Source organism: Balaenoptera physalus, assembly GCF_965194825.1.
Source record: "Balaenoptera physalus genome assembly, chromosome: 4".
Lineage (NCBI taxonomy): Eukaryota > Metazoa > Chordata > Mammalia > Artiodactyla > Balaenopteridae > Balaenoptera > Balaenoptera physalus.
Window position 1 is genome coordinate 50,792,192 of NC_138891.1, and position 10,757 is coordinate 50,802,948.

The 10,757-nt window shown below is 38.7% G+C and overlaps 1 long non-coding RNA gene across 1 annotated transcript; it reads left to right on the forward strand.

Annotated features, from left to right (window-relative positions):
- Nucleotides 1-687: 687 nt before the first annotated feature.
- On the forward strand, nucleotides 688-8,115 carry LOC309659388. The gene is made up of 2 exons (XR_014262770.1): nucleotides 688-6,594; nucleotides 6,905-8,115. It is a non-coding gene; the product is annotated as an uncharacterized lncRNA (long non-coding RNA).
- Nucleotides 8,116-10,757: the final 2,642 nt, after the last annotated feature.

The window sequence follows — 10,757 nt, forward strand, 5'->3', positions numbered from 1 at the left end:
TGAGGAGGAAGGGAGAAAGGGAGGAAGGAAAGACAGAGATCAGATATTTATGTTTATTTATTTATTTTATTAATTTTTTTTCTTTTTTTTTTTTGGCTGTGTTGGGTCTTCATTGCTGCGCACGGACTTTTCCTAGTTGCGGCGAGCGGGGGCTACTCTTTGCTGTGGTACGTGGGCTTCTCATTGCAGTGGTTTCTTTTGTCATGGAGCATGGGCTCTAGGGCACACGGGCTTCAGTAGTTGTGGTGCGTGGGATCAGTAGTTGTGGCTCACGGGCTGTAGGGCGCAGGCTCAGTAGTTGTGGCGCACAGGCTTAATTGCTCCGCGGCATGTGGGATCTTCCCAGCCTAGGTCTCGAACCCATGTCCCCTGCATTGGCAGGCGGATTCTTAACCACTGTGCCACCAGGAAAGTCCCGATATTTATGTTTAGAATAATTTGAAATTAATTTTTGTTGTGTATCCTACAGATCCATGTTTCTCAAAGTGCGCTCCCTGGCCCAGCGGAATCAGCATCGTTGGGAATGTGTTAAAAAGGCAAATTCTCAGACCCCACCTCAGGCCTACTGAATCAGAAACATTAGGGAGGGGACAGAGCAGTCTGTTTTGAACAAGCCCTCAAGGCGATTCTGATGCACACTAAACTTTGAGAAGCACAGCTGTGGACAGAAGGAACCCTCTCACAGAAGGAACCCTCTCACAGAAGGAACCCTCTCAGCTAGTCCTATATCAAACCACTGGCCCATAATGAAAGGAGGGCACAGTGGTGAGGGAACTAGTGTTCATGGAGCGACAACTACAGGTCAGGCACTGTATGTTCATGATCTCAGGTCACTCGTCCATAAGCCCTAAGCATTTTTACCCTTGTCTCCATTTTAAAGATTTCTTAAAAAGAGATAAATTTCACAAGATCATGTAACTGTTCAAGCTTACAGACCCACTAAATAGTGGGCTCACAGTAGGAAATTTGAAAAGTATAAAAAGTCATAAAGAAGAATAATATAGGAATTACCCACAACCCCGCTCAAACAAACCACTATTAGCATCTAATGTATCTCCGTATTTTTTTTTTTCCCCTGTGTACAACCCCTCTGGATTTAGAGTTCAAGCTCCAGAGAGGGTTCCATTCTCTGAGATCTGAAGACCCCAAAACTAGTGCCTTAGCCCCCAGCCTTGTCCTGATCCCCCTAAAAAGCAGATGTCTGGATCCTTCGGTTCTGCCTCTGTCCCTACCTTTGATCATGTACAGAAGGAAGAGCTTAGTGAATTAAACAAGTGATGCTGAAAGCTGACCTAAAACGAAGCAGGAGCAAAGACCCTACTCTAAGATTGGGCAGAAATGGACTTTGAGCCAGATGTGGGCGAGCTGTGTACACTCTGTTCCCTCGACAGAGGATGGAGGCTTGTTCTGCGACGTGCGGGTCTTGTGCTGGGGCTGAGGAGAACTGCTGATTCTGGCACACACTGAGAGTGCCTGTCCTGGCCAGGACACCGTGGTCTCTGCACCACCAGCCAGGCCTTGTGCACCAGAGTTGGGGAATGGAAGTCATCAAAATTCTGGACGGCGCTTTGTGATGTTTGGATGGCTCTCTATTTAACCCCTGTGGAGAATGGTGTGTGTCTGTTTCGTGCCAGACTCAGAGAAAATAGTAAAGATAAAAGACAGGAGGCTGAGGCTTATAGATGTTGTTTTCATAAAGTGTTTGTTTTCCTTGCTGTTAAGACCACTTGTCCAAGTGTATCATTCTGAGTTTTATTAAAGAGCTGCAAAAAAAAAAAAAAAAGCAAAAATGTTTTTACACAATATAGCTGTGGGAGCCCAAACATAATGAGCTTCCTCTTTTGAAAAAAAAAAAAAGAAGAGAGAAAGAAAGAAGGAAAGAGAAAGAAAGAAAAAGAAAGAAAGAAAGAAAGGAAAAAGCTTAGCTTTTTTCCCCAACCCTGCCATTAATTCTAAGAAACCTGGAAGCAATTACTATCCTCCTACCACCCCAAGCCCCTAGTTTTCACCAAACATAAAATGAAAATGAAGATAACCTGCAAAGATTTTATATGACAGAGATTTGTCATATTCAGCCTGTGGATAATTGAAATTTACAATTAACAACTCTGTCAGAAGAAAGCCTTTTAGTCTCAGGGGTCCTTTATTATGTATGCTAATAGGACAATTTAGGATAAAGGCAGGTAGTAGGTTCTAAAAACAAAAGCACCATTATGTAAGTTAAGGAGTAAAACAAGGCATTCACATATGACAGAGAAGTTTTAATATATTTTACTTACCTACTTTCAAATAGATAATATATTCATATAGTTCAAAATTCAGACAGTACAAAAGGAGAGAGAATGAAAAGAGTCTTTTCACATCCCTCTTCTCCACCCTCCAGTTTTCCTCTCCAGGGGTAATCAGAGCCTCTAGAGTTCTTTGTGTTCTGGCAGAGGAATATTATGCATAAACAAGCAATACGCATATAGTCTTAGGCCCTATCTTCTAATGCAAATAGGAACACACTGTTCAATAAAATAACACTGTTCCATGCCTTTTTTTTTACACTTACAGTATCTCTTGAATGTGTTTTCATATCAGTATATAAAGAACTTCCCCGTACATGATTCCTACCTTAAAATTATGCCCCATAATAGAGGTTCCTTCTAACTGCCCTCGTTTGTGTCTGTTTTGTCCCTTATTGTACTGTTTTTCTGTCTCTGCTTTTGTTGTAAGCCTTCCTTTCTGTTCCTCTTACATTGCATCTGGCTTAAAGGAAGAAGACCAACCTTTGTGCTGCAGTGACCCTAAGCTTCCAAGAACTCTGGTGATAGCATGTCTGAAGAAAATTCCTGAGGTTGGGAGTCTGTACCTTTTTGGGGAGACAGATACGTAACAGGATGTAAGGAGCAAGCAGTAGGAACAACGGGAAATATCAGTAGAACCAAGATGAAAGACAAAGGCAATGTAAGAACCAAACATTTGGGATAATACATCCCAAGTATATCAATCATCGATGATGATTTGGATGACTGAACCAGTAAAAGCTGTTTTTCTATGTGAGGAGTCTGGTAAATGTGCACAAGTGCCTCACAGATTAAAGCAGTAGAAGAGGGATTATGCGGCTGGGCGGACGGAAATGTGCACAGGGAGCTGTAGAAATCAATGTAGTCGCTACAGATGGGAACGTAAGTTGATATATTTCTAGTGTCCAACTTAGAAAAAAATATCAAAAGGATTAAAATGCACACACCCTATGGAATTATTCGGGGACTCTTATTATTTTAGGAAAACAAGGATGAACGAAGTTATCACATTATTCAAAACAGCAAAAAATGGAAACCATCTAACACATCAAACATAAGAGACTAATGTAGTAAATTATGGTGCAACCACAAGCTAATATACTATCAGCTGTAAAACATGTTTATAGGTTTGAGAAAATGTTCTCCATAAATTTCAAAATTATAAAAAATTATAACAGCAAAAAGGCTCACTCTGTACATTTATTTTAATATAATGATAATAGCAAATGTTTATTTAGACTCACCATGTCCCAGATGCTCTTTGCAGCATTTTAACTATGTGAACTCCTTTAAGCCTTACAATACCAAAAAATTAGGAACTGTGATTTTTTTCAAATTTGCCCATGAGAAAACTGAGGTACAGAGCAGTTAAGAAACTTGGATGAGATGGCATGGTTGGCAAGTGGAAGGCTGGTAACTGGTCTCAGGTCACTGGTCTCAGGTCTTCGGGTTAATACCCACACGCTTAAGCACATGTGACAATGCCTACTTATGTACAGAGAAACCTAGGAGACAAATGGAATTAGGCTGTTTTTGAATGGTGACCATAGGAGAGAAAATGCATCTCTGCATAGAAGGAACTCATCTTCTGAAAGCAGCTCTTTAAGAGAGGCACTGAGGGAGATGGGTCCAAGACTGGTCTGCCTGTGGTGCAAGGGTTCAGTTCTGACAAGGCTGATATGGGAAACTGAAATCAAGGGTAAACAAATCAATCTAAGGAGACCTGGAAGGGGCAAAAATACATCAACTCAGTGTCTTGAAGATAATTTAACCACAAAATATTCCATGAAAGCATTCAGATTTAGAAAAACAAACAACATTCAAGTGTTCATAAACCTGAACTTACAAAGTGATCAACTATTTACTTATTTTCCCACATCATAATTTCTTTAGTCTATAGTAATTGCTTAGGATGCCCTTTACAAGTGAGCTCTCATTGTGCACTTAAAATTAAATTAAAATATTCAAAATAAAAGAGTAAAATGAGAGTCTCTGTTATAAGACAAACAAAATCCAAAATATTCCTAATATTCAGTTTACATGTTGAATAATTGTGTGGGGAGACATTGCTCATATTTTGTCACTTTTCCTTGGAAATACTTTCAAAACTACTTTTATTATTAATTTATTATTCTACATTGTTTTTAACAAATCATTTTACCTACATCATTTACCATACTTGTCACCAAATGACTATGTTTCCAGAAGTTCAAACCCACTAACAAATGATGATGACTTGCTACCAGAGAAGCTATTTTAAAAAAGGAACTGCAGCGTTTCTAGACTCAAAGAGATATTCCCATAACATATTTCACAACGTCAAAAGTGTTAAGATAAGTATATCTTCCTCAGATGGCTCCTGAGAAATTCTGACATTTTGTTTAAAAACAGAACGAGTCACATTACTTTATTATCACATATGTAACTTCAAGTTTAAAAAATCTATTGTATAAATTGAGCTATATTTACATACACATATCTAGAATTTATTTCAAGGCTTGTGGGCACAGTATTCCTTAAAGTACAATAAACACTATTTTCCTCTTCATTGCATAATAGCCTGGGGCCTTGAGCAAACCAAAATAAACGACACTAATTTTTCAGTTGTATGTTAAAGCCTTAAATCCACCACATAAATATTCCAAAACCAACTCAGAGCAGTAAGCTGATGGCTGCATGGGAAGCACAGAGGGATTAGTCTAAGGCTTTGAGGGAGCAGGGGAAACACGTTTCTTGACCTTCTGTTCTGAAAGGCTCCTTTTCATCTGGTTTCAATTCTCTTGTTTGTGCACCTTGCCATATTTATTATTGAATTCCTGATTTCTTCTCTTTGTTTCATGTTCCGTGTTCCAATGATTTATGAGAAATTGCTGATCTAGATGTTATCTTTGGCATCCAGTGAGTGCACAGAGCCCCTTAAGAATGCTGAGAGAAAAAACGTGTTTTGAGCTGCACAGTGCCCAGGCTGAATAGACGTCCATCAGTTCGTGAAAAATGCCAGCCGAAGATGCCTTAATAAGACACATTTTTTTTTCTTCAACACAGCAGTAGCAAGGATGTTTTCAAAATCACTGATATTTTTTCGTCTTTGGTGGATGATTTTTGTTAGAAATAAGACGTGGTCCTAAGATAGTGATTTGAGAAGAAATCTGGTCAAAGATAGATTTTTTCTTTTAAGTCTAGCTCAAGATGAAGTGGCATGTTTTCTGTATCAGTGTTCTGCCTTATTTGGTTTGACTAAGAAATGAAATATGCTAATGACATTTCAGTTCATTTCTAAACATCTCCATAAAGATGATCTAGTTTATACACGTGTAGGGAGTGAGAGGGTTTTTTTTAATGGTGACCAGATTTCTCTAGATAAATTAAGTGAAAATTAATTAAAAAGTTTAATGAGCTTGGAGAAAATCATCTAATTAGATAAATTTTTTTAGGCTAATCAAAATATTTGGGGAATTTCCCTACATTTCTTCCTCCCCAGTAGACACACCCCCAGAAACATTGCTCTCACTGAACTTTATCTTTCTAGTCAAGGCCTCTGTTTTACCAAAGCACTATATCAAACACCCTAAAGCAGACATGTATACAGATTCCTTAGTAGACTTAGTGCTTTGTGACCTTATCCATAGAATTTAATAATTTCTAAGTGACTACAGGGTGAGATGGGTCAATATATCGAGTCCTAATTATTTAAAATTACATTATTCATTCATTTCCATCTTATTTCTCAGACTAAAATCAGAAAAGCAACAAGAAGAATGAAGACAACAGGTAAAGAGGTTGAGGAACACTATAATAAACAGTGTACTTGCAATAAAAGATATATAATTAAAAAAGAGAGAAAAGTCCCCTTTTTTCATGATAATAAGGGAGAAAGTGGGTACTTTTTCCCTGTTTCGGCACACACGAATATGAGCTGTGATAGAGCACCTAGAGCAATGAATACATTTCTAGTTTGGTAGTTAAGCAAATTCATGAAGGAAGTAAATACCTAATTATTTTAATAAATCAAATGTTCATTTCTGCAGTTCCAAATACTTAAATCCTAGGGTGCTTAAGAAATAATTTTAAAAACTGAAGATTTTTCCTGCAAATTTTAAGGATTTTTATAGGATATATAAACCTCAATCTTGACCAAGAGCAAATCTTTGATTTCCAGGGTTGTTTTTTATAGAGCTCATCAACTTAGTTTCCAAAACTCAAATTTAACATTGTAGGAAACAAAACGTTAATTTCTGGGTGGTGGGATTAAGTATGATTTTCATTTTCTTCTTTATGCTTTCCTATTCTGTATGGTTTTTATAGTGTTTATCACTTTCCTTTTTTTTTAAATTAATTTATTTATTTATTTATTTATGGCTGTGTTGGGTCTTCGTTTCTGTGCGAGGGCTTTCTCTAGTTGCGGCAAGTGGGGGCCACTTTTCATCACAGTGCGCAGGCCTCTCACTATCGTGGCCTCTCATGTTGCGGAGCACAGGCTCCAGACGCGCAGGCTCAGTAATTGTGGCTCACGGGCCTAGTTGTTCTGCAGCATGTGGGATCTTCCCAGACCAGGGCTCGAACCCGTGTCCCCTGCATTGGCAGGCAGATTCTCAACCACTGCGCCACCAGGGAAGCCCTATCACTTTCATAATTTGGGGGAAGGATACTGGAAAAAAAAAAAAAATCCTGGGTTACCAAATACACACTGTGCAGTTTACAAGTCATGGCACAATGGTGAAGAAAGGAGTTTTGTTGAGACAAGGTTTCATAAGGATGGCTACTGTCCTACTCTACATTCTGGGATTCAAAAACATAGCCATAGATGTAATCTTGTATCCATCTAGGTTAGGTGCCTGAGTGTCTTTTCTGAGAATTTTATTAAAAGTTCAATTAAGAAGAAACAAATAGGGAGAGGAGTGGACTGGGAGTTTGGGGGTGGTAGATGCAAACTATTACATTTAGAATGGATAAACAACAAGGTCCTAATGTATAGCACAGGGAACTATATTCAGTATCCTGTGATAAACCATAATGGAAAAGAACATAAAAAAAAGAATGTGTATAGGTGTATAACTGAGTCACTTGGCTGTACAGCAGAAATTAACACAACATTGTAAATCAACTATACTTCAATAAAAAGATAGCAATAAATAAAAATAAAGAACCAAATAAAATGACTTGTGATAAAGTTAATAAAAGAGCCCAAAAAAGCTTTAAACAGAGCCCCAAAACAAGGGATTTCCCTGGTGGTGCAGTGGTAAAGACTCTGCACTCCCAATGCAGGGGGCCTGAGTTCGACCTAGATCCCACATGCATGCCTCAACTAAGAGTTCGCATGCCACAACTAAGAAGCCCGTCTGCCGCAACTAAGACCCGATGCAACCAAATAAATAAACAAATAAATATTAAAACAAAAACAATATCATATAAATAGTATACAAACAAAACGGTATTATCCCCAAACTGTTCTCTCTAGGATACAGAAGAAACCATGAATCAGAAATGATTAGAGAAATTACTCGGGAAGCCATGGTCCCATCTAGAGTCTTGGATTCTCAAAGCCTTGTTCAGTATCATTTGAGGGCTACAGCTCTGTGCCCCTTGCTGGACTGTATCACATGCTAGTCTCGGTCCTCACTCAGACATTTCGTTTCTTTATATTGTGCTTGAATTCTTAGTCTTTCTGTCTCCAATTGTTCAAGTCTCAGACTTCAAGAAACAATGTCTTCTTTAATTATATTGCTAGTCACCAGCTACTTCAGTCTCTAATTGCTGTATCACAGACCCTTGCAGATATGACTCTGTTCAAATGCCATAAATGTCCACTGTTGTTCCTGGTACAAAACACCTTCTTCTCTCTCAGACAATGAGTGCACAGGGGGTTTAGACTCCTGGACCTGCCAGGTAGTGCAGTAGTTTTCTTTACAATGAAGATATAGGCTGTCACTCATCCTCATAGGCTGACTCTGTTTTCACCCAACAGCAGTGGGCACTTTGGCCCCTGCCCCTTTTACACAAGAAAGACAGTCATTCCTAGTGCTTTGAGATTTTTTTTACTACAGATTTCAAATGGGAAATAGAAAAGAGGTCTTCCATTACACATTCTCAGAAAACTGCAGCAAACATCCAAATCAGTGCTGTCTCTTCTCCCTCACTCCCCAGCTTTGCTGCCAGCTGGGGTTTTCCTTATCACCCTTCACCCTTCAAAGAGCCCCCAGACCCTCTGGCTCCCTTTCCTTCCTCCAATCGCTCACCTCCAACCTGCATACTTATATACCCAGTTGTCAGCAAATTCATGATAGGTTTCAGCATCTCTAATTTACACTGAGGAAGTCCAGGGTATAAACCCAGGTTTTCTCTCTCCAGAGCATCATTCTAAACTATTTCCTTGCATAATCAAAAGATGTCTCTATAACCCTCACATAAATCAGTGTGAAATACCCAAACATCAAAATCCAGGCAGCTACAGATAACAGTAATGGATTTTATGATGCAAGACAAGAAAAACCACAGATTTATGTTTTTGTTTGTCTCTTTGTTCTAATAATGAAGGAAAACATCTCAAGGTCAAGTCCCACTCTGAGGTTGTCTCCCTTAAAAAAACAATGCTTGGACAGCCTATACACCCCACCTATCAGAGTCACATAAATAAAAGAAATCATTTTGCGGCACCAAGCTGGTATGCAGAGTAACATTAAGCCAAACATTAACTTCCAGCATTTATAAAGATGCATGTAGTAGTAAATAAATTGCGTGGTGGTGCAATAGAAGTAGAAATATGGTTTGTGAAGATTCTACACTTTAAAATCTGGAATTGAGAACTGTAGAAAAAGAGACTGAGAAAATCTGCACCTTTATTATCAGTCCTTATCGAGTAAAGGAACTGTGGCTCGCCTGAGGTGTGAGCAACCATGGGAGATAAAATGACAACGACGAATGAACCTGGGTAAAGAGAGGATTAGACCCAGTAAAATGAGTAGAAATTTTACTAGTAAAAATGAGTCCTGGTGCAAACTCTCAATGCCTTCCCCTGCACCACACTCCCAACTTGCTCTACACCCTTCAATATAACCAAAAAGAGCTTCCTTTTTCTTGCCTTTGAACAGAGGAAGCAAAGTTGACAAAGCGAAAACTAGGTATGATGTGATGAGGGGAAAAGATGGCTTATGTACTTTGGAGAAGAAAGATGTTGCACAGGAATTGGCTATGGAACCTGCCAGGGAGCTATCCACAGGAGTGAGACTACCCACACGCTCTGACTCACCATTGGTGGGGAAAGAGCCACCGTCCCATATGCAGCTGGGTTGAAAGACGTGTATCCATCAGAAGGGGCTAGATTTTGCTGTAGAAACAAACTTCAAAAATCTCTGTGGCTTAAAACAGTGTTTACTTCTCACTCACACTTCCGTTTCCATCACAGATTGGCAAGGATACTCACTGAGCCATCAGGGACCAAGGCTGATGGAGATGTCATCTCAACATGTGCTTCCACAATCACCAAGGCGCAAAAAGGGGCAACGGCAAAACATACACTGACTTTTAAAGCTGCCACCCAGAAGTGGCATCTGTGACTCTCCTCTCATATTTCATTGGCTCAGGCAAGTCATATGGCCATAGTTAACCTCAAAGGGAGTTGGGAAGGTGCAATCTCATCATGTGTCCGGAAAGAGAGGTGGAATTTTTGGGAACAGGCCTGATGAGTACCACTAGGAACCTCAATGCTATTTTAATAAGGCAGAGGTGGCAGGTTGTCCTTCCTCAATTTCTCTGCCTCCAAAGAAGGGCACAAAGGCTGTCCACGTGCCCCCATGTTGGATCAGCCATGTTCGATTAGCCTCACCATTCTTTAATGAAGAGGGATTATAATTAGCATCAGCAACTCTCCATACTTCTAACTCTATATTAACTAAAACCCATATATCAATGTTGGGTTTAGTAAACGGCATATCATTCATTCTAAGGGTGGATTTATTCATTTCTAGGTAATGCTTTTAGTTATCTTTAGGTAAAAATCTTGAATGAAGAGTCATATCAAAAAGTGATAAGAAAGGGATCATCCCATTTAGATACCTGACAATTGCATTTAAGATTCTTAATATTCACTTTCATATACTGCTGGTTAAAATATCACTTGACACAATCGTTTTGGAAAGAAATGTGGCAATATGTATCAAGAGCCTTAAATTACCTCTCATTCTTTTACCTAGCAATTCAACTGTTGGAAAACTATCCTAAACAATCCCAAATGTTTAAAAACAAAACATTATGTTCATTGCCATAATGTTTATAGTAGTAAATTAATTTAAAATAACCCAAAAATGTCCAATAATAGAGAAGTAATTTAAGCAAATTATGGTAAATCTACATGAGGTACCCAATAAAAATTGTTTGTGGGGAAAGTGATTACATTATAATATTAACTAAAAAATACAAAATTATTCATATAGTACGATCACAAATATGTTGAATGTACCTATACATATATAT